Below are 21,571 nucleotides of genomic sequence, written 5' to 3'. Positions count from 1 at the left end.
TTTTAAACCCTGCTTTACCATTTCATAGTATAGAATGGTAGGAGTTGAAAGGAACCTCCAGAGATCATCTGGTCCAGACTCCCTGCCAAAGCGGGATCACCTAGAGCAGGCCACACAGGAATGCGTCCAGGTGAGTTTTGAAAGTTTCTGGAGAAGGAGACTTCACAACCTCTCTGGGCAGCCTGCTACAGGGCTCCAGCACCCTCACAGGAAAGATGTTTCTCCTCATGTTGATATGGAACTTCCTGTGTTCCAGTTTATAACCTTTGTTCCTTATCCTATTATTTGGCACCACCAGAAAGAGCCTGGCACCTTCATCTTGACACCTACCCCTCAGAAACTTGTAGATGTTGCTAAGATCCCCTCTCCTCCTCCTCTCCTCTCCTCCTCTCCTCTCCTCCTCCTCTCCTCTCCTCCTCTCCTCTCCTCCTCCTCTCCTCTCCTCTCCTCTCCTCTCCTCTCCTCTCCTCTCCTCTCCTCTCCTCTCCTCTCCTCTCCTCGAGTCTCCTCTCCTCTCCTCTCCTCTCCTCTCCTCTCCTCTCCTCTCCTCTCCTCTCCTCTCCTCTCCTCGAGTCTCCTCGAGTCTCCTCTCCTCTCCTCGAGTCTCCTCTCCTCGAGTCTCCTCTCCTCGAGTCTCCTCTCCTCGAGTCTCCTCTCCTCGAGTCTCCTCTCCTCGAGTCTCCTCTCCTCGAGTCTCCTCTCCTCGAGTCTCCTCTCCTCTCCTCGAGTCTCCTCTCCTCGAGTCTCCTCTCCTCTCCTCTCCTCGAGTCTCCTCTCCTCTCCTCGAGTCTCCTCGAGTCTCCTCTCCTCTCCTCGAGTCTCCTCTCCTCTCCTCGAGTCTCCTCTCCTCGAGTCTCCTCTCCTCTCCTCACTAAGCAGCTCCAGTTCTCTTAGTCTTTCTTTGTAGCAGAGATGTTCAAGTCCCTTCTTCATCCCTGTAGGTGTCTGTTGCACTCTTTCCAGTAGATCCCTGTTTCTCTGCTCCTGGGGTGCCCAAAGCTGGATACAGTCTTGCAGGTGTGGTCTCAGCAAGGCAGGGAAGAGAGGGAGAATAGTTGCACTGATAGATCTGATGTGTTGAAGATGGCCCAGGAGTATTTAAGTCAAAGGCTTACCTTGCTCTGCTATGGGCCAGAACCGCTTTACCCTGTTCCTCTTTTGTCAGCACATTTGAAGAAGTGGTTGTACTTGAAGGAGCAGAGTGGGTGGAGAGTTGTTCTGGTGCCAGCCTGAAGCTCAAGTTTGCAAAAAGGTTGCAAAACCAGAACGTGTTTCCCTTAAGCTGGTAAAATCTCCTGAGACTCCAGATGCTGCACTTTGCTTTGTGCTGTGACAAACTGGCACTGGCTCACAAGTCTTCTGAGGGAGCAAAATAGCTTTGTGCTGTTGTGCTCTGCTCACTGGGTACCTTGCTAAGGGAGTGAATCACACAGTGCTGTTGCATATTATGTTGCTGTCACAATTGTGACAATACTTTGTTCAATGCTTTGTTGACCTTTTCACCCACAAGGTTTTCATAGTCTGTTCCCCAAACAGTTCTTTTTCTCTGATTTCTGAGATTTTGGCCTTTTTTATATGATTTCTGATGCTATCCTTTGTGTCACTTTACTAATGTAACACCACTTAGCAGTTGGTGTGACCTCTCCTGTCGCTAGACCAAAGTGTTTGCAATTGCTTAGCAAAGATGAATAGGCTGCAAGTATTTTCCATAAAACATTTCTGAGTATTGTGGCTTTTAACAATAAACCCTGAAAAACCTATAAGGTCCTTTGAAGAGCAGCATGGAAACCTGTTCAGTCAGTTACTTAGGAGACGAATAGTATTGCTTTGTAGCTCACATTCCCCGTAAGTTTAGACTGGCAAAGAGAGAAGTCCTGGCTGAATGAGTGCAATGTGCTGAGGTGGCCTAGAAGGCAAACAGAATCCTGGCCTGGATCAGGAACAGTGTGACCAGCAGGAGTAGGGAAGTGATTGTACCCCTGTACTTAGCACTGATGAGGCTGCACCTTGAATACTGGGTTCGGTTTTGGGCCCCTCATTACAAGAAAAACATTGAGGTGCTGGAGTGTGTCCAGAGCAACAAAGCTGGGTTAGGGTCTACAGAACAGGTGTGGTGAGGAGTGGCTGAGGGAAGTGGGATTGTTTAATCTGGAGAAGAGGAAACTGAGGAGAGATTTCATTAGCCTCTACAACTCCCTGAAAGGAGGTTGGAGTGAGTTGGAGATCAGTCTCTTCTTGCTAGCATTAGGTGATAGAACAGGAGGAAATGGCCTGAAATTGTTCCAGGGGAATTTCTTGACTGAAGAGTGATCAGGCATTGGAGCAGGCTGCCTGTCCTTGAAGGTGACCAAGAAATGTGTGGACATGGCACTTTGGGATGTGGTTTAATGGCCATAGTAGTGGAAGTTTTTAAGCCTTAGTTAAGAGCCTCAGTGTGAACTGGCATGGCTGTGCTCTAACATCAATTTCTCTTCTCACATTGCCTCCCAGAAGCAGAAGCTCAATTGCACAGGGCAGTGCCTTTGTTGAGTAGTAGCTATGGTAGCCTCTGTTGTACATACATGGATTAGCCCTGGTGGCTTTCAGGAAGAGCTGGAAGTTGGCCATGATGATCATGACCCTGAAAATTTGAAGTACTAAAACTTGAGCAGCTTTTTCATGCAGAATATGTGCTGCTGTGGATGGTTTTAATGACCTTCTGAAGACACAGGGGAAAGGATTCAGTAAACACTTCAAAAAGTCATCGTTGCATCACTATGATGATGTATCATAAGGTGAGGAAGGAGACATAAGGTACAGAGGTGAGCAAACACAACAGCCTGTGGGGTATTTCCTCTGCTCATGCAACTGGTTTGAAGCTAGGACAAGGCTGCTGCATTTTGAGGACAGTGAGCTCGTGATCATAGATGTAAATTGGTCTGTTCCTGTTGGTCCTTGAGCAGTGAACTCGCCCTGTCATGTTTAAATTAGAGTCTAGGCATGGTATGGAGCATTAAGTTCAGTTTCTGGCCATCTTCCTTTGACGTGGAGTGCAGTTTTAGGCAAGTTACTTAGGCCATAGTTTCATTACATTGCAACTTTAATGACAGTGCTGGCTCAAGGAGTTTCTGTCCTCATGCCTTTGTATGCTGGCCTTCAAATTATGGCAAACAAGCTGTTGGAAAGCAGTGCTCTAGAGTGGATAAAGGAAAATTCAGCTGGAGAGGACAGCATGCCAGGGGACGAGAGAGCAACAAGGGTCTGGAGGCAGCAGCAGAGTGGGAAACTTTAGAGCTCATTTCATGACAAGATTGTTATGTAGACTTAGAATCATAGAGTGGTTGGGGTTGGAAAGGACCTTAAAGATAATCTAGTTCCAAATCTACAGATGGCTATGCTGACTCAGGGTCATAGAATGGTTTGGGGTTAGAAGGGACCTTAAAGATCATCCCTCCAGATGGCTGTGCTGACTTAAAATCATAGAATGATTTTGATTGGAAGGGACATTATAGATCATCTAGTTCCACCCCCCCTGCCATGGGCAGAGACACTTTCCACTAGACCAGGCTGCTCAAGGCATCATCCAGCCTGGCCTTGGACTTAAGTATTTATTTCATCCTTTACTTCCTTTCTCTAGAAAGCAAAGGTGATTTGGCTGAGCTCTTACAGTGAAGCAACTGCAGGTTGCTATCTCATTATCCCCTTTTTCAGAATGATTGTTATGTATCAACCTCATCTTGACAGGAGGCAGTTGAAATGGAAGAGGAAAACGCTTCAGTCTTGTGATGTTAGGCAAAAGGCATCTTGCCCAGGATGTAACTAGGTAAGAGTGGGAAAGATGCACTGTGGGCAGCCACTGTCACAGTGCCAGTGACTCACTGGCTTGTACATTTGTAGAGAAATTCTACGTTACCATTCTGTGTGTGCATTTAAAACCACAGAATGCCTGATGTCTCAGTCCACACTCAGCAAACCTTTTCATTTGTGCAAGTAGCTAAGAGAAATAGGAGCGGCGTTAGAGGAAGGGACAAGGTTTTCAGACTTGCATTTTAGGAGAGAAATTTGATTCGCATATAGGGAAAGATAACTAATATCAGACCAATCTGTCTAGCATGTAGCAATTGCAACTTTTGGGGTAACATTTGCCATATGAGAATCCTAGAATGGCTTAGGTTGGAAGGGACCTCAGAGACCATCTACTCCAACCTCACTGCCATGGGCAGGGACACCTCTCAACTAGACTTGGTTGCTCAAGGCGTCATCCATCCTGGTCTTGAACACCTCCAGGAAGGGGGCATCCACAACCTCTGAGTACAACTCATTGTAGAGTCTCACCACCCTCATACTGAAGAACTTCTTCCTAAGATCTAGTCTAACCCTGCCCTCCCTCAGCTTCAAACCATTCCCCCTTGCCCTATTGCCAGACACCCTTATGAAAAGTCCCTCCCCAGGTTTATTGTACGCTCCCTTCAGGTATTGGAAGGCAGCTTAAGGTTCCCTCAGAGTCTTCTCTTTTTCAGGCTAGACAATCTCATTTCCCTCAACCTATCCTCACAGCAGAGGTGCCCAGTCCTTGGGTCATCTTTGTGGCTCTCCTCTGGACTTGCTCTGTGTCCTCAGGTCTCACAAGAGAAGAGTAAAGGGCAAATAAGGATCTTTAGTATGTGGACAGATCTAAGAACTGTTGCAAGAGAAGGTCAAATAAAATTCTCAAATGTCTGCAATGGTTTGTTTTGGAAGCACTTTTCCCAAGTTAGAGGAGTACTTTGTGGTTGTTAACATTGGAGAAACAGAGGTTGCAGTACCAAATACTAGGTGTATTATGTTCCTACTAACTTTACAGAACAGCAAAAGGCACCTTTCACCAGCAGTGGCTGGTGACTAGTGACAGTCACTAGCTGATTACTTGCCCATTATTAACTTTGTTTTGTTTCCCATGGAATCACAGAATGCCAGGTTGGGAGGGACACCAAGGATCATCTTGTCCAATACTTGAAATGAGCTGGTTCAGCATCCAGTCAAGCTGTCTTAATCCTGACCAATATAGGGGAATCCACTGCTTCCTTTGGGAGAAGATTCCAATGTCTAACTGTTATCATGATGAAAAATTTTATTCATAGTTTCATAGTATCATTCAGGGTTGGAAGGGACCACAAGGATCATCTAGTTCCAACCCCCCTGCCATGGGCAGGGACACCCCACACTAGATCAGGCTGGACAGAGCCTCATCCAGCCTGCTCTTAAACACCCCCAGGGATGGGGCCTCGACCACCTCCCTGAACAACCCATTCCAGGGTTTCACCACTCTCATGGTGAAGAACCTCCTCCTCACATCTAGCCTGAATCTCCCCACCTCCAGCTTCATTCCATTCCCCCTAGTCCTATCACTACCTGAGATCCTGAGAAGTCCTTCCCCAGTCTTCCTGTAGGCCCCCTTCAGATACTGGAAGGCCACAATTAGGTCACCTCGGAGCCTTCTCTTCTGCAGACTGAACAGCCCCAACTCCTTCAGTCTGTCCTCATAGGAGAGGTGCTCCAGCCCTCTGATCATCCTTGTGGCCCTTCTCTGGACACGTTCCAGCACCTCCACATCCCTCTTGTAATTCAGGATTCTAACGAGAATCTCCTTAGGAAAGCTTGAAACAGGTAAGTTAAAGATTTGAGATTTCACAGATTTATATGCAGTGAAAAACACCTTTGAGCCTTCCTTTTGGGAGTTGTTGTAGTTCACTGCTCCATTTAGAAAACAGAACTTCAAATTTGCCTCTCCTGAGTTTTCACTACAGTTAATGAAGAATTTCAGGCTCTCTTTCAATGAATATCCTACAGATAAACATTTGCTGATTAATTTTGTCTTGACCTCAGACGCTAAACATGGGTTTCCCTTTAGCCAATTAGTAATTTGTGTGGTTAAAACACTGTAGATACAAATTTATCTGCTGCTCATGGAATTAATCTTCGGATCAGCAATTTTTATCTAGTCAATTAAGATACAGCTGCAAAGCAAATATTTTTCAGATGGAAGAAAAAACAACAATGATATTTTCCTCCCTCTCTCTCTTCTTACAATTTTTGAGTGAAATCTAGAGAAAGCAGACAATAATGTGACCTAGAAGTGAGTCATTTTAATGCAATAGCATAATGCCTATGGGTAACAATGCTTACTGTCAAAGATGAGTTAATATGTTTACTCTCCTGGCAAAATTGTTTTAACTGAGCATAACAAATGCTTCTTGTTTTTCTTCAGTGTCATAATTGCCCTCTGATACTCATCCAACCAAGACTTGTTCATGGAGACATCTTACTATTTCCCCTTGTTTGTTAAAGTAAATATCAACATAGAAGGAAAACTACTGGGTCCTGTGCAACTGATAAGCTCTGTGGGTAGTACCCCCAATGAAAATGTCTCAGTTTTTCTTGGTTTAGACATAGAATCATAGAATGCATTGGGTTGGAAGGGTCATCCAGTTCAGCATCCAGTAAGCACAGACATCTTAACCAGATCAGTTTGCTCAGAGCACCATCAAGCCTGACTTTGAGTGTCTCCAGAGATGGGGTTTCCACCACCAACCTGGGCGTTTTGTTCCAGTGTTCCATCACCCTTATAATAAAGAACTTTTTCCTCATGTCTATGCCTAGTGCTTCTGTATTGATCATGAGAATAATTCCTGATTAGTCTAAATTAGACCTGTACCAGTGTGTCACCAACCTCACTGTAAAAGATTTCTTCCTCATCTCCAGTCTAAATCTTCCCTCCTCAAGCTTCAATCCATTCTCTCTTGCCCTATCACTACAAGCCCTTGTGAAAAAGACTCTCCATGTATCTGCACGGTCACTATGAATCACCTTTAAGTGGGCAGTGTATAGAAAAAATTGAACTGTCTCTAAAACTGACAATGTCAATGAGAGACAAAATATAAAGCTTCAAACTAAATTTATCAGTAATAACATTTCACACCTTTATTCATAGATTCATAGAATGGTTTGAGTTGGAAGGGACCTTGATGATCATCTAGTTCCAACCCCCTGCCGTGGTTAGGGACACCTTCCACTAGCCCAGGTTGCTCAATGCCTTATCCAGCCTGGCCTTGAACACCACCAAGGAGGGAGCATGCACAATATCCCTGAACATGTAACAGTGATAATATGCTTATGTAAATTAATACCTATGTCTTTTTGGCTTCATATGTCCACACGAGGGTAATATTGAAACATGCTTTATCTATTCTTTAAGTCTTCTGAGATTCAGGGGAAAATATTACCCTGATGAATAAAAAGAGAAAAAGATTAACTGTCAATCACTTATGTAATTCAATTTTTTTTTTACCAGCACGTGACTCAATTACTGGGGGAGGTAATAGAGGAAAATATAGATTGTCTTCCCTGAAAATCAGATTTGGAATACCATGGGTGGTCTGTTGCACAGAAAATGAAAAGAATGTCTCTGCTGTTAGCACGGCATTTTTCAGCACAAAAATGTAACACAGTTCTGGACAGTTGCTTGTGAAAGCAGACCATGGAATTTAATTGGCATTTCAAGTCTTAATTTTCCAGCAGTGCCTTTCTGTTAATATGGTAATTTTAGTAAATGCCAAGCCTCCGAATCTAACCAACTCTGTGTGTTAATGAGGGATCGTAATAATTAACAACCCAATCCAGTCCTCCTAGTGCAAGGCCTCTGGATGTCTCTGAATTATAATTATATATTTAGAAACAACTCACTGGAGAAGGAGAAAAAAAAAATAAAAGCAGAGATTTTTTCCACAGCATTTCCAAAAATTAATGTTTTCCTTTAATGTTTTCTCTTTGCAAATGTTCTTTCCATGATCCCTACCACTCAGAAAGTGCTTTGTCTCTCATTAGTTGCAGACAACTAATGAAAGCCAGAGGTGGATTTTAATGCTTTATATTGGAAAATAGGATAGAATAGAATAGAATAGAATAGACCAGACCAGACCAGACCAGACCAGGTTGGAAGAGACCTTCAAGATCATCGCGTCCAACCTATCATCCAACACCACCTAATCAACTAACCCATGCAACCAAGCACCCTGTCAAGTCTCCTCCTGAACACCTCCAGTGACGGCAACTCCACCACCTCCCCGGGCAGCCCATTCCAATGGGCAATCACTCTCTCTGTGTAAAACTTCCTCCTGACCTCCAGCCTGAACTTCCCCTGGCGCAGCCTGAGACTGTGTCCTCTTGTTCTGGTGCTGGCTGCCTGGGAGAAGAGACCAGCCTCTGCCTGTCTACAACCTCCCTTCAGGTAGTTGTAGAGAACAATAAGGTCACCCCTGAGTCTCCTCCTCTCCAGGCTAAGCAGCCCCAGCTCCCTCAGTCTCTCCTCATAGGGCTTGTGTTCCAAACCCCTCACCAGCTTTGTTGCCCTTCTCTGGACACGCTCCAGCAAGTCAACCTCCTTCCTAAACTGAGGGGCCCAGAACTGGACACAGGACTCGAGGTGTGGCCTAACCAGTGCAGTGTACAGGGGCAGAATGACCTCCCTGCTCCTGCTGGCCACACTGTTCTTGATGCAGGCCAGGATGCCATTGGCCCTCCTGGCCACCTGGGCACACTGCAGGCTCATGTTCATCCAACCATCAACCAGCACCCCCAGGTCCCTCTCTGCCTGGCCACTCTCCAGCCACTCTGACCCCAGCCTGTAGCTCTGCATGGGGTTGTTGTGGTCAACAGAGTTTAAAATTCTACCATACATATTTGAGAGAAAGATTGTTGGTTATAAACCTCTACCACTCAAAACATTGACTACATTGCTGCACAGGTAGTGCAATGACTAAGGGGTGTGAAGCAAAACTAGAAGTGGATAGATTCAGATTGGATGTTCTGAAGAAATTATTCACCACGAGGGTGGTGAGACACTGGAACAGGTTGCTAAGGTCAGGCTGGATGTGGCTCTGAGCAACCTGATCTAGTGGAAAGTGTTCCTGCCCATGGCAGGGGGGCTGGAACTGGATGATCCTTGAGATCTCTTTCAACCCTGACAATTCTGTGATTCTATGATTAGTCTGAGCTCTGAAATAATTAATTGCAGCCTGTGTTTTAAGTTAAAGCTATAATATTAGTTGTAGAGCAAAGTTACCTTCTGCAAACTATTTGTTTGATTTTTATGTTTTCTGAAATGATTTTAGATATTTGGAAGAAATTCTTTAAAGTGAGGGTGGGGAGACACTGGAACAAGTTGCCCAAGGGGGTTGTGTATGCCCCCTCCCTGGAGGTGTTCAAGGCCAGGTTGGATGAGGCCTTGAGCAACCTGAGCTAGTGGAATGTGTCCCTGCCCATGGCCTTTGAGGTCCCTTCCAGCCCAAACCATTCTGTGAATCTATGAATTAGTTCCCGTTACACAGCACATTATCTGTGAATGCTCTGATTAGCCTCGTGAGCTGCCTTTTGTACCTTTCTGTACACAGGTAAAGAATGCATACACCTGAAATGGTAAATTTCCGTGAAAATTACTCAGCTGTGCTATTCCAAGTGGGCTTGCAGGATGTTGAGGATGATGCAATTTCCAAACCAAAATAAAGAAACACCAAACCACTCCTATTTTTTTTTTTTCCTGCACCTTTCAACCACTGTAACTCAATGCATTTGCATTTGTGTTTGCTATTGTGGTCCATATATGAGCATGCTATTTTTCACCATAGAGGGATACTCTTTGTTTCATAGATTCACAGAATGGCTTGGATTAGAAAGAACTTTGAAGAGAATCTAGTTACAACCACTCTGCCGTGGGCAGGGATTCCCTCCACTAGACCAGGCTGCTCACAGTATCACAGTATCACTTAGGTTGGAAAGGACCTTGAGGATCATCGAGTCCAACCTATCAACACAGACCCCATGACTAGACCATGGCACCAAGTGCCACATCCAATCTCCTCTTGAACGCCTCCAGGGACGGTGACTCCACCACCTCCCTGGGCAGCCCGTTCCAATGACGAATGACTCAAGGCCTTATCCAGCCTAGCCTTGAACACCTCCAGGGAGGGGGCATCCACAACCTCCCTAGGTAACTTGTTCCAGTGTCTCACCACCCACACTGTAAAAAGTTCTTTGCCTTTAGGACAGAGGCCACAAACCCAGCCTGGCAAAGAAAACATTCTGGAGAGACCTAATAGCAGCCTTCCAGGACCTGAAAGCGGCCGCGAGAAGGCTGCAGAGGGACTGTTCCCAAAGGCCTGCAGTAATAGGACGAGGGGCAATGGTTTGAAATTAGAGAAGAGTAGATTTAGATTGGATGTTAGCAACAAGTTCTTATGGGCACCACCAAACAGAGCCTGGCACCTTCATCTTGACAACCACCCCTCAGATATTTAGACATTCTATGGGATCCCCCCTTAGGTTTCTCTTCTCCAATCTAAACAGCCCCAGGTCTCTCAGACTTTCTTCATTGCAGAGATGTTCAAGACCTTCTCTGTTTGACTCTCCAGTAGGTCCTAGTTCTCTCAGCCTTTCTTGACAGGAGAAAAAAAAAGAAAAGGAAAATAAAAAGGAAAATAATTGGAAAATTATATTTTGGTGAGGGATATAGGCAGAATTTAAAGGGTGTTTTGGATTAACTTAATTAAAATATCCAATAAATGTCTGTGTTTCAATGTGGCAAATACATTGCAATGCTTTTTACACAGAAGAGGCAAAAGAGTGACAGGAGAGTCAGACATACATTTAATATCATAAAAGACTGGTAAAGTGTATGCCTCTCCTAGAAGAACATATACTATGCAAATTATGGTAAATATTTCTTCCATAAAGGTAAAAATGGCTCATGAAAAACTGTGTCATAATCACAGACCAGTTCCGTGATCCAGATCAGCCCTGGTGTTTTGCTAGATTGCAAGCTCTTTGATGCCATAATGAAGGCGTTGGAATTTCAGCAGAAATGAGTAACCTGTTCTGCAACAGTGATTTGTTTTGGCCCTGGTAAATGACAAAAGTTAGATAGCCCTACTCTTTGAGGTGCTGCTAGGCCTGTTCTCTCTGGGCAGGAGGCGTTTATGAAGTGTTTGCTCTTACTTACGCACAGCTGAATGGGAATATCCCTGTAATTAGAGTTTGGTATGGCAAACATCAAACATGGTGAAAAGAAAAGGATCTCTGGTTATTCTGTTGGGATTAAACCATGAGCTGTGCTTTATTAGCTTCCTTGTCATGCTTAATGCAGGTTACAACTAAAATGTTTGTACAGCTTGCATAAGGCCCTAACACTTCAGTGTTCTAATCTTGTGTCCTATGTTTTATAATCCTAGAATAAACTGGGTTGGAAGAGGCCTCTAGAGGTCATCTAATGCAACCTCCCTATAGTAGTCAGGCATGTTCCCAACTAGATGAAGTTGTTCAGAGCCCCATCAAACATGACATTGAATTTCTCCAGGGATGGGGCCTCAACCACCTCCCTGGGCAACCTGTTCTCATGTTCCACCACCCTCACAGTAAAAAAATCTCTTCCTAATATCCAGTCTAAATCTACTTTTTTATAGTTTGAAACCATTGTCTCTTGTCCTAACACTGCAGACCTTTGTAAACAGTCCCTCCCCAGCTTTCTTTTAGGCCCCTTTCAAGTATTTGAAGGCCACTATAAGGTCTCCCTGGAGCCTTCTATTCACCAGGCTGAACAACCCCAGCTCTCTCAGCCTGTCTTCATATTGCTGGGGATTTATTTAAATTATATTATTGTGCAATATTATCAGTTTTAAACTTTTTTTTTCTATCCCAAGCATGAGTAACAGAATGTTTTCAAAGTGGGCAATAACATGCTTCAGGATTATCTATGATCACTGCTTGATCACGGTGAGGTTTGTGGAATGAAATGTGTTGCTTTGTGTCTCAACATGCCTGTGGTTTGTATGCAGTATACTGGCTAACAAATGCAAAACCTGAAATGTAGTGTTGGTTGGAGGTAGGTAAACAAATCCTTAGAAAGGAGAGACTTGATGGGGTACTTGGTGCCATGGGTTAGCTGTTTGGGTGGGTTGGATTGGTTGATGGGTTGGACGTGATGATCTTGAAGGTCTCTTCCAACCTGGTTTGGTTTATTCTAAATAAAGGTTTATTCTAAATTAGGAATAGATTTGGTGACATTTGCTTGTTCTGAAAAAAAAGTACAGAAGAAAGGATACTTGGAAAAGAGGGAAAGATTTTTTAATTAAGAGTCTCTCACTCCTGGTTTCGCTGGAATTTTTAGCAAGCCTTCTTCCAGTGCTGACTTGTCCTATGTTCTAAAAAATTATATTTCCTTGAGCACAAGCCCTACAAGGAGAGGCTGAGGGAGCTGGGATTGTTTAGCCTGGAGAAGAAGAGGCTCAGGGGAGACCTCATTGCTCTCTACAACTTCCTGAAGGGGGGTTGTAGCCAGGAGGGAGTTGGTCTCTTCTCTCAAGCAACCAGCGGCAGAACAAGAGGACATGGTCTCAAGCTGAGCCAGGGGAAGTTTAAGCTCGAGGTGAGGAGAAAGTTCTTCACTGAGAGAGTCGTTCACCATTGGAATGTGCTGCTCAGGGAGGTGGTGGAGTTACCATCCCTGAAGGTGTTCAAGAGGGGATTGGATGTGGCACTTGGTGCCATGGTCTAGTCATGAGGGCTGTGGTGACAGGTTGGACTTGATGATCTTTGAGGTCTCTTCCAACCTTGGTGATACTGTGATACTGTGATATTCTGCTGAACAAGTTCAAAAGCAACTGTAGAGGAACTTGCTACTTGAGGTAAAATAAAAAAAGGGGGAAAAAAAGGGGGAAAAATAAGAGAGTAGTTGCATAAATTAACACTACAATTTTCTACCTCATTGGTGGAGAGGGAAAAGCTTTGCTTTAAGGACTTTAGGATTATAACACTGAAGATTTAAGAGATAAGAGTTAAAGGCACACTGCCGCTGTTTGATTTGAAGTAGCTTTTCCTGTGTCTCTGGAAGCTGGTTCTCCTGAGTCCCAAACCACAAGTTCTTAGTGCATTTGTCATATAACAGCTTGGTGTGTAAGCAACTGCCAAGAAGGTGCCACTTACCCTTGTAGCCTTCACTCAAAACCAATAAAATGAATATCAAGAAATGACAGTAATTGCTTTGTTCAACTGTTGGCTTGATATTGAGGCATTAGAACATAGTTGCAGATTCTTGTTTGTTAGGTTCTTGTTACCAATGTGGGTAACAGGAATAATTCCTCTTTTCAGTATTCAGTATTCAGCATTCCTACGGTTGGAAGAGACCTCAAAGATCATCAAGTCCAACCTGTCACCACAGACCTCTTGACTAGAGTAGAGAGGACACTACTGCCCGCTGCACTGGTGCAATGGAACAGTGATTGTGCCCTGGAGGTCTTTTCCTTCCTCTTGGCAATCAGTTGCCACTCGTGTGAATATTAAAACTTGATTCACAGATTCATAGACTTGTTTAGGTTTGGAGGTACCTTAAATATCATCCAGTTGCAACCCACCTGCCATGGGCAGAGACACCTTCCACTAGATCAGGTTGCTCAAGGCCTTATCCAGCCTGGCCTTGAACAGTTCCAAGGAGGGGACAATTAGAAAAAGGAAAGCTGGTGGTGATGATTTTAGGTTTCAAACAGAGAGGTACTTTCATGTCTGTGCTCCTAGGTGTTGATTCAGATTGTTGTCAGAATCACAGATGCACAGATAGTTTTCGTATGAGATGGTTTTACACCCCTTTTGCCCCCATGTGTTAAGGATAATCAAGGTGTTTTCCCAGATCCCTAAAGGGAGAAAAATGTGGGAGATTTGTCACAGAGAGAGTGATTGCCCATTGGAATGGACTGCCCGGGGAGGTGGTGGAGTCGCCGTCACTGGAGGTGTTCAGGAGGAGACTTGACAGGGTGCTTGGTTGCATGGGTTAGTTGATTAGGTGGTGTTGGGTGATAGGTTGGATGTGATGATCTTGAAGGTCTCTTCCAACCTGGTTTATTCTATTCTATTCTATTCTATTTTACTGCCAATAATAAATAAAAAGTTGATTTTTTTTTTTCCTTCTCCAAAGAAGCAGGAAGAATTGTAACATTTGCACCATTGTGCTTTCTCTTCCGAAGGAAGAGGACAGGGTTTAGGGCTGGTGCACAAGACTGATGACAGACACTATCCACACCCTTTGCCATTTCCCTTTTAATGTTTCGCTATTTGGATGATCATTAGCTGTAAAGAAAAAAAAAAAGTTCCCATAAGCATACAAGACATCCAGGCTCATATCCTTAATAACTATTCTATGCAAAGATGACAGCACATCTCACTGTAATTATTGCTCAGCTGGATGCGTGCTTATGAAAAAGAACTCATTTCAGTTTATTGTATAGGATGTTAGGCTGGCACTCTCTAATGTGTGCTGTTTGAAACCAGCAAAGAATAGATATGATATTTTGATTCATCTTTAAGGCCTGGTGAGTCCCCATCTGGAATATTGTGTCCAGTTCTGGGGCCCTCAGTTCATAGTATCATAGTATCATTCAGGGTTGGAAGGGACCACAAGGATCATCTAGTTCCAAACCCCCTGCCATGGGCAGGGACACCCCACACTAGATCAGCCTGGCCAGAGCCTCATCCAGCCTGGGCTTAAACACCTCCAGGGACGGGGCCTCGACCACCTTCCTGGACAACCCATTCCAGGCTTTCACCACTCTCATGGTGAAGAACCTCCTCCTCACATCTAGCCTGAATCTCCCCACTTCCAGCTTCATTCCAAGAAGGACCTCAGAGAACTGCTTGAAAGAGTCCAGTGTAGAGCCACAGAGATGATTAAGGGAGTGCAACATCTCCCTTATGAGGAGAGGCTGAGGAAGCTGCAATTCTTTAGCTTGGAGAAGAAGAGCCTGAGAGGTGACCTCATTCATGTTTACAAAGATGTGAAGGGTGAGTGTCATGAGGATGGAGCCAGGCTCTGCTGAGTGATATCCAATGATAGGACAAGGGGCAATAGGTACAAGCTGGAGCAGAGGAGGCTCCATGGGAATATAAGCAAAAATTTTTTCACTGTAAGGGTGCCAGAGCCCTGAAGCAGGCTTTCCAGAGAGGTTGGGGAATCTCCTTCACTGGAAACATTCAAAATCCACCAGGACACGTTTCTGTGTGGCCTGCCCTAGGTGATCCTGCCCTGGACAGGGGGGTTAGACTTTGAGGTCTCTACCAACCCCTAACATTCTGTGATAGCAAAATTATTTGCAAGAGATCTTGGGAGCATTCAGTTTCTTTGCACAAAAACTGAGAAACTTGGATGTTAAAAGAAAAGTTGTACAACATAATTGAAAGCAGTATTAGGCAAAGGCATTACTTAAGACAGCTGGATTAGTTTATAAGGCAGCCAACCAAGGTTGTGCCTACTGGAACTTCAGCATGCAGAGAATCCATGCTGGTATGTAGTAAAATAGCCCAAAGCATTTTAGTATGCCCTTAAAATACAGTCCTATTTAAAAGCTGACTAGAAAAACTGGAAGGTGCTGCTTGAAATACATGACACCTGGGTGTGTAGATGTCTCCTTGCTTATTTTCATGATGCAATTAGGTTGTCATTCCATTTTTTTTAAGGCTTAATGAAATATCTTTCACAGTTGTGATAGTGAAATACCAAGATGAAAGGTGTGAGCTGGATTTTCTATCAGCTGAAATTACCATTGAAGTAACTGAAAGCAAAATCCTATTCTGGATTTTCTACTGAAAATCATTCAATAGGTGAAAAATTCAACACCACGAACTTTTTCTTAGGTGTGTTACATGAAAAAGTTGCTGATGTATAACTGGAAACAGCACTTAGCCAATCACATCTGAATTGCTGGTCATGTTGGTATTAAAACAGGCATATTCACTTCTGTCCTTTTTATTGTTTTCCTTCTTCTAAAATATATGAAGGAATCTTAGAATATTAGGGGTTGGAACAGACCTCCAGAGATCACCCAGTCCAACCAGACCTCCAGAGATCGTCCTGCCAAAGGAGGATCACATAGGGCTGGCCACACAGGGTCACATCCAGGAGGGTTTTGAAAGTCTCCAGAGGAGACTCCATGTCTCTGGGCACCCTGCTCCAGGGCTCTGTCACCCTCCAAGAAAAGAAGTTTCTTTATGTTGAGGTGGAAGTTTCTGTGTTCTAGCTTGTACCTGTTCCTTGTCCTATCACTGGGCACCACCACAAAGAGCCTGGCATCTTTATCTTGACACCTACCCCTCAGATATATATAGATGTTGATAAGATCCCCTCTCAGCCCTCTCCAGACTAAGCAGCCCCATGTCTCTCAGTCTTTCTTCATAGCTGAGATGTTCAAGTCTCTTCGTGGCCCTCACAGCTCTCCCCAGCAGATCCTTGTCTCTTTTGAAGTGGGGAGCCCAAAATTTGACAGAGTATTGCAGGTGTGGTCTCACCAATGTACCAAAATCCTGGACACACTTTTCCTGATGCACCCCAGGAGCCCATTGGTCCTCTTAGCCATAAGGATACATTCCTGTCCCATGGACAACTTAATGTCCACTGGGACTCCAAGGTCCTTCTCCATTAGGAGTTGTGAAAAAAAGTTGTTCATGCCAGTTTTCAGGACGAAACAAGGGAAGTCTGGATGAAACTAGCACCTTGTGATTGTCTTAACTTAGATCATTAACTAACTTCAATTAATTTTGGTGGGCATAATGACATCGTATCAATATGCTTATTAAGCCCACCCACCCAACCAAACCAGCTATCATCTTTTGAACTCTTTAATATCTCTTGATAGTGTAAATTGATGCTGAATACGGATAATTACACAGTCTTTTGCCAAAGCATTTCTACTACAGCTTAATGATGTCTACTGCTTATAGAATACAAGCTGTGCATTGAATCTAAGGTAGTTCCTTTTCATTTTTAAGGTGGTAGCACTTATGTAGCTCTTATTGAATTTGTATGTCAGAAACTGTTGTAGAAAAGATAAAATGGTATGAAATGTTCTTATTAAAACTCTGAGCCTGGCCACTATATATTAAAAGTACTAAATGACACACCAAGAATCGTCTTGCCAAAAGGCAGAGCTATGAATGCAAAATGAGCCAAGAGTCTTCATTGAAGTCAGGAAAGCTTACTGACTTGGGAACTTCTAGTAAATGGAGACAAGGGCCTTCAAAGAAAGTTGTTGACATACATACTTGTGTCTGTACAGCTGTGTTTGTAAAAGAGTTGCAAGCATTTGCTGTGTCATCCTAAGGTTGTGTTTGTACACCATGCTTGTACAGGAACTGGAAGTGTTTACTGCTTCATACTGAGAGGTATCAGCTTCCTTCATGCCAAGTCCTGGCTCAAGTTTTGATCTCCATTCATACATTGCCATTAGTCTTTGAGTTGAGCTGCCTGTCCCTTATGATACAGTAATGAACTGGAAGTAAAAATCTGTTGAAGGGGCAGAGTTTGAGTTGGATGAGCAATCAGAAGCAGAATGGAGCCTTTTATAGAGCTAAAACCAACCCATGAAAGTACTTCCAACATTGGGGAGCAGTAGCCTGCCTCCATCTAAACCAGTGCTTCTAGCTCTCTGTCCCTCTCTGACACTTTTCATTCCATGTCTTGTGCTGTATTTGTACTGCTGACAGCACTGCTCCTTGTTTCACTAAAATCAATTGCTAATCTCTTACTACTGGGAAAGCTCTGAGATCTGAGGCAAATGCCAAGAGATCAATGTCACTGCTTGGCTTTCAGCAAATGTGTTCAGTTGCCTGCACAAACCTGCTTGCCTAATCATTCCTGAATGAGCAGGGCAATCTCCAACTTCCAGGCCTGAGAATTAAAAATAAAAAGTAAAAGTTTGCAAATTAGTTGGAAAATATTCATTTCTTCTCCCCCCAAAACAGAACATCTGAGCCTACAAGCAAGTTACTGTGCTATTTCTTGTTGAAGAAAACATGCTTTGATATATATCTCTATATATACAGATATAGATATTTAACAGAATAAAAATCAGAGTTAGCATTCCTGATGGATGGAACCTTCCTTACTCTTCATACACAACACTATCTTCTTGTATATGTGTGAGATAGCCACTAGAGAGGTCTAAAATGGCCAAGAATTTTTCAAGAGTCTGTTAATTTACCAGTCTTTTCTTCCTTAAAATAAAACCAGAACATGTCCAGTTCTGGAGCCCCTATGACAAGAGGGATGTGGAGGTGCTGGAACGTGTCCAGAGAAGGGCCACATGGATGATCAGAGGGCTGGAGCACCTCTCCTATGAGGACAGACTGAAGGAGTTGGGGCTGTTCAGTCTGCAGAAGAGAAGGCTCCGAGGTGACCTCATTGTGGCCTTCCAGTATCTGAAGGGGGCCTACAGGAAGGCTGGGGAGGGACTTCTCAGGATCTCAGGTAGTGATAGGACTAGGGGGAATGGAATGAAGCTGGAGGTGGGGAGATTCAGGCTAGATGTGAGGAAGAGGTTCTTCACCATGAGAGTGGTGAAACCCTGGAATGGGTTGTCCAGGGAGGTGGTCGAGGCCCCGTCCCTGGAGGTGTTTAAGCCCAGGCTGGATGAGGCTCTGGCCAGCCTGATCTAGTGTGGGGGTGTCCCTGCCCATGGCAGGGGGTTTGGAACTAGATGATCCTTGTGGTCCCTTCCAACCCTGAATGATACTATGATACTATGATATTTTTTCTTACCTTCCAATAAGCAATGCATGGGAAAGTTTAGAAATCTTGAAAAGGTTACCTCAGGCAGGTATTGAACTCAGTTTATCAGACACAGAATATTTCTTCCTTTCTGTTTTTAACATTAGATCATTCCCAGGTAAAAGCAAGAGCTCTTTATGTTGTAAATGCTAGTACTTGAGACTCTTGCTTTTTTCCTGGGATGGAGATCTATGTTTTAGACCTGTGCTTCAAGATGTTCAGCTCTACCCTTTTATGAAGAAATTTTAATTGAACACACATAAAAAAGTAAGAGGAGAAAATGGATTCTTATTTTCTTTAAACATCAAGAAAGGTTCATTAAAAGTTGAAGCTTTAAATTAACAAAGAGGAGAGGAGAGGAGAGGAGAGGAGAGGAGAGGAGAGGAGAGGAGAGGAGAGGAGAGGAGAGGAGAGGAGAGGAGAGGAGAGGAGAGGAGAGGAGAGGAGAGGAGAGGAGAGGAGAGGAGAGGAGAGGAGAGGAGAGGAGAGGAGAGGAGAGGAGAGGAGAGGAGAGGAGAGGAGAGGAGAGGAGAGGAGAGGAGAGGAGAGGAGAGGAGAGGAGAGGAGAGGAGAGGAGAGGAGAGGAGAGGAGAGGAGAGGAGAGGAGAGGGGAGGGGAGGGGAGGGGAGGGGAGGGGAGGGGAGGGGAGGGGAGGGGAGAGGAGAGGAGAGGAGAGGAGAGGAGAGGAGAGGAGAGGAGAGGAGAGGAGAGGAGAGGAGAGGAGAGGAGAGGAGAGGAGAGGAGAGGAGAGGAGAGGAGAGGAGAGGAGAGGAGAGGAGAGGAGAGGAGAGGAGAGGTTCAGAGAGGAGAGGAGAGGTTCGGAGAGGAGAGGTTCGGAGAGGAGAGGTTCGGAGAGGGGAGGGGGAGGGGAGGGGAGGGGGAGGGGAGGGGAGGGGAGGGGAGGGGAGGGGAGAGGAGAGGAGAGGAGAGGAGAGGAGAGGAGAGGAGAGGAGAGGAGAGGAGAGGAGAGGAGAGGAGAGGAGAGGAGAGGAGAGGAGAGGAGAGGAGAGGAGAGGAGAGGAGAGGAGAGGAGAGGAGAGGAGAGGAGAGGAGAGGAGAGGAGAGGAGAGGAGAGGAGAGGAGAGGAGAGGAGAGGAGAGGAGAGGAGAGGAGAGGAGAGGAGAGGAGAGGAGAGGAGAGGAGAGGAGAGGAGAGGAGAGGAGAGGATGGAATGGAATGGAAATTTTAAATGAACACCTACAAAAATAATTAGAGGATAAAATGGATTGTTATTTCTTTTTAATGTCAAGAAAAGTTAATTCAATTTTGAAGCTTTGACTTAAGGGATAGGATAGGATAGGATAGGATAGGATAGGATAGGATAGGATAGGATAGGATAGGATAGGATAGGATAGGATAGGATAGGATAGGATAGGATGGGATGGGATGGGATGGGATGGGATAGGATAGGATGGGATGGGATAGGAGCCAGGTTTCCTTTGCCCTTCCTTGTTTCAGTCTTTCAACTCACAGTGCTCAGCCTGAACCTTTTCCAATTAGCATTGCCTGTCCAGGTGAAAGATCCATGGTGTCCACTCCACTGCTTGGGCAGTTAGACTGGTGGGTTATAATCACTGATTATAACCTGCTGATTTATAGGTTTCTCTGTGTGGGAAAGTCATTGGTCAGTGAGCTGAGGTTTGAATTTACAGTACTGCCAGTTCACTCCACTTCCATTTTTTTTAGTGCAGCTGTAAGCAAGCTCATTTGAAAGTGAACTTAGTGTGCTCAGCGTAGGTTACCTGGCAAATTACTTAGCTATAAATTCGAGCTTCACTTTGTAAAAAGAAGTTGGTTTGGGTTATTGGTGGTTGTGGTGGTTTGGTTTCTTTGTGGACAAACAAACATGTTCATTTTATTGAAACTTATTAATTGCAATTTATGCAGTGTTTGTAGTTTTGTTCTATTGTGTTCTATTTTGTTCTAAGCTGCTCACTGCTGCTACTGTTATTAAGGTAGATGAAAAAAACCCCAATTAAAAAATGCTGTGGAAGTGCTGTTTAGCAAAAGGTGAAGTACAGAAGTAAGGCCTACAGCATGACTCAGGTTAGCATTTTAGCTGGGTTCTCTCCTAAATATGATGACAAGGTGCCTTAAGCACAAATGCTGTTGCTGGCTCTTATGAGGTACATATCCTATAATTGTTTGACCTTTCTACAGCCTGCCTATGCTGAAACATTGTAGGTGTGTGCCTGTCTCCTTAGCCCTGTGGATATTGGGGAAAAAAAAACAACCTAGTAAATGGAGCAAAGAAGTGTTCTCCAGAGATAATGGAAACCCAGTAAAAAGCTATGAGACAGGAGAGCAAGCAGCTTCATCAGAACACCTTTAAAGAGAGTCCTGTGGACTCAACCTGGATGGCAGCTGCCTTGAAAGAAGGTTTTTGGTTTCTTTGTATGGACTGGTGGTTTCCTTGTCTGAAATCACCTATAATTATTTAATGCTACTAATTTCCTCCACCTCCATTTCTGCTCTAAACACACAGGCCCCTTGTTTAGGATTTCATTTGAGGCATTTCTTTGTCTTAATTCACCTGCAAATAAGATGTTGTAATACCTGCTTGCCCTCAGCAGAGTAGCTGCCAGTGCTTTCAGGTTCTTTAATGAAAGGCACCCTCATTGCCAATTATTTTATGAATTTAAAGAAACTTCTGGGTGTGTTCTGTGACAGAGTTCATGTGAGTTTGACAACCTATTGCCCTTGTAATATGAAGCTTCCGAATGTCAAATGTGGATTCATAGACTCATGGATCCATAGAGTGGTTTGGGTTGGAAGGGACCTCAAAGATGATCCAGTTCCAACCCTCTTGCCATGGGCATGGACACCTTCCACTAGCCCAGGTTGCTCAAGGCCTCATCTGACCTGGCCTGGAACACCTCCAGGGAGGGGGCATCCATGACCTCCCTGGGCAACCTGTTCAGTGTCTTCCCACCCTCACTCTAAAGAATTTCTTTCTAATCTCCAGTCTAAATCTGC

This window comes from Melanerpes formicivorus, unplaced genomic scaffold, assembly GCF_026170545.1.
Source record: "Melanerpes formicivorus ecotype bairdi unplaced genomic scaffold, bMelFor1.0.p_v2 SCAF_15, whole genome shotgun sequence".
Taxonomy (NCBI): domain Eukaryota; kingdom Metazoa; phylum Chordata; class Aves; order Piciformes; family Picidae; genus Melanerpes; species Melanerpes formicivorus.
Note: the sequence above shows the minus strand (reverse complement) of the source record.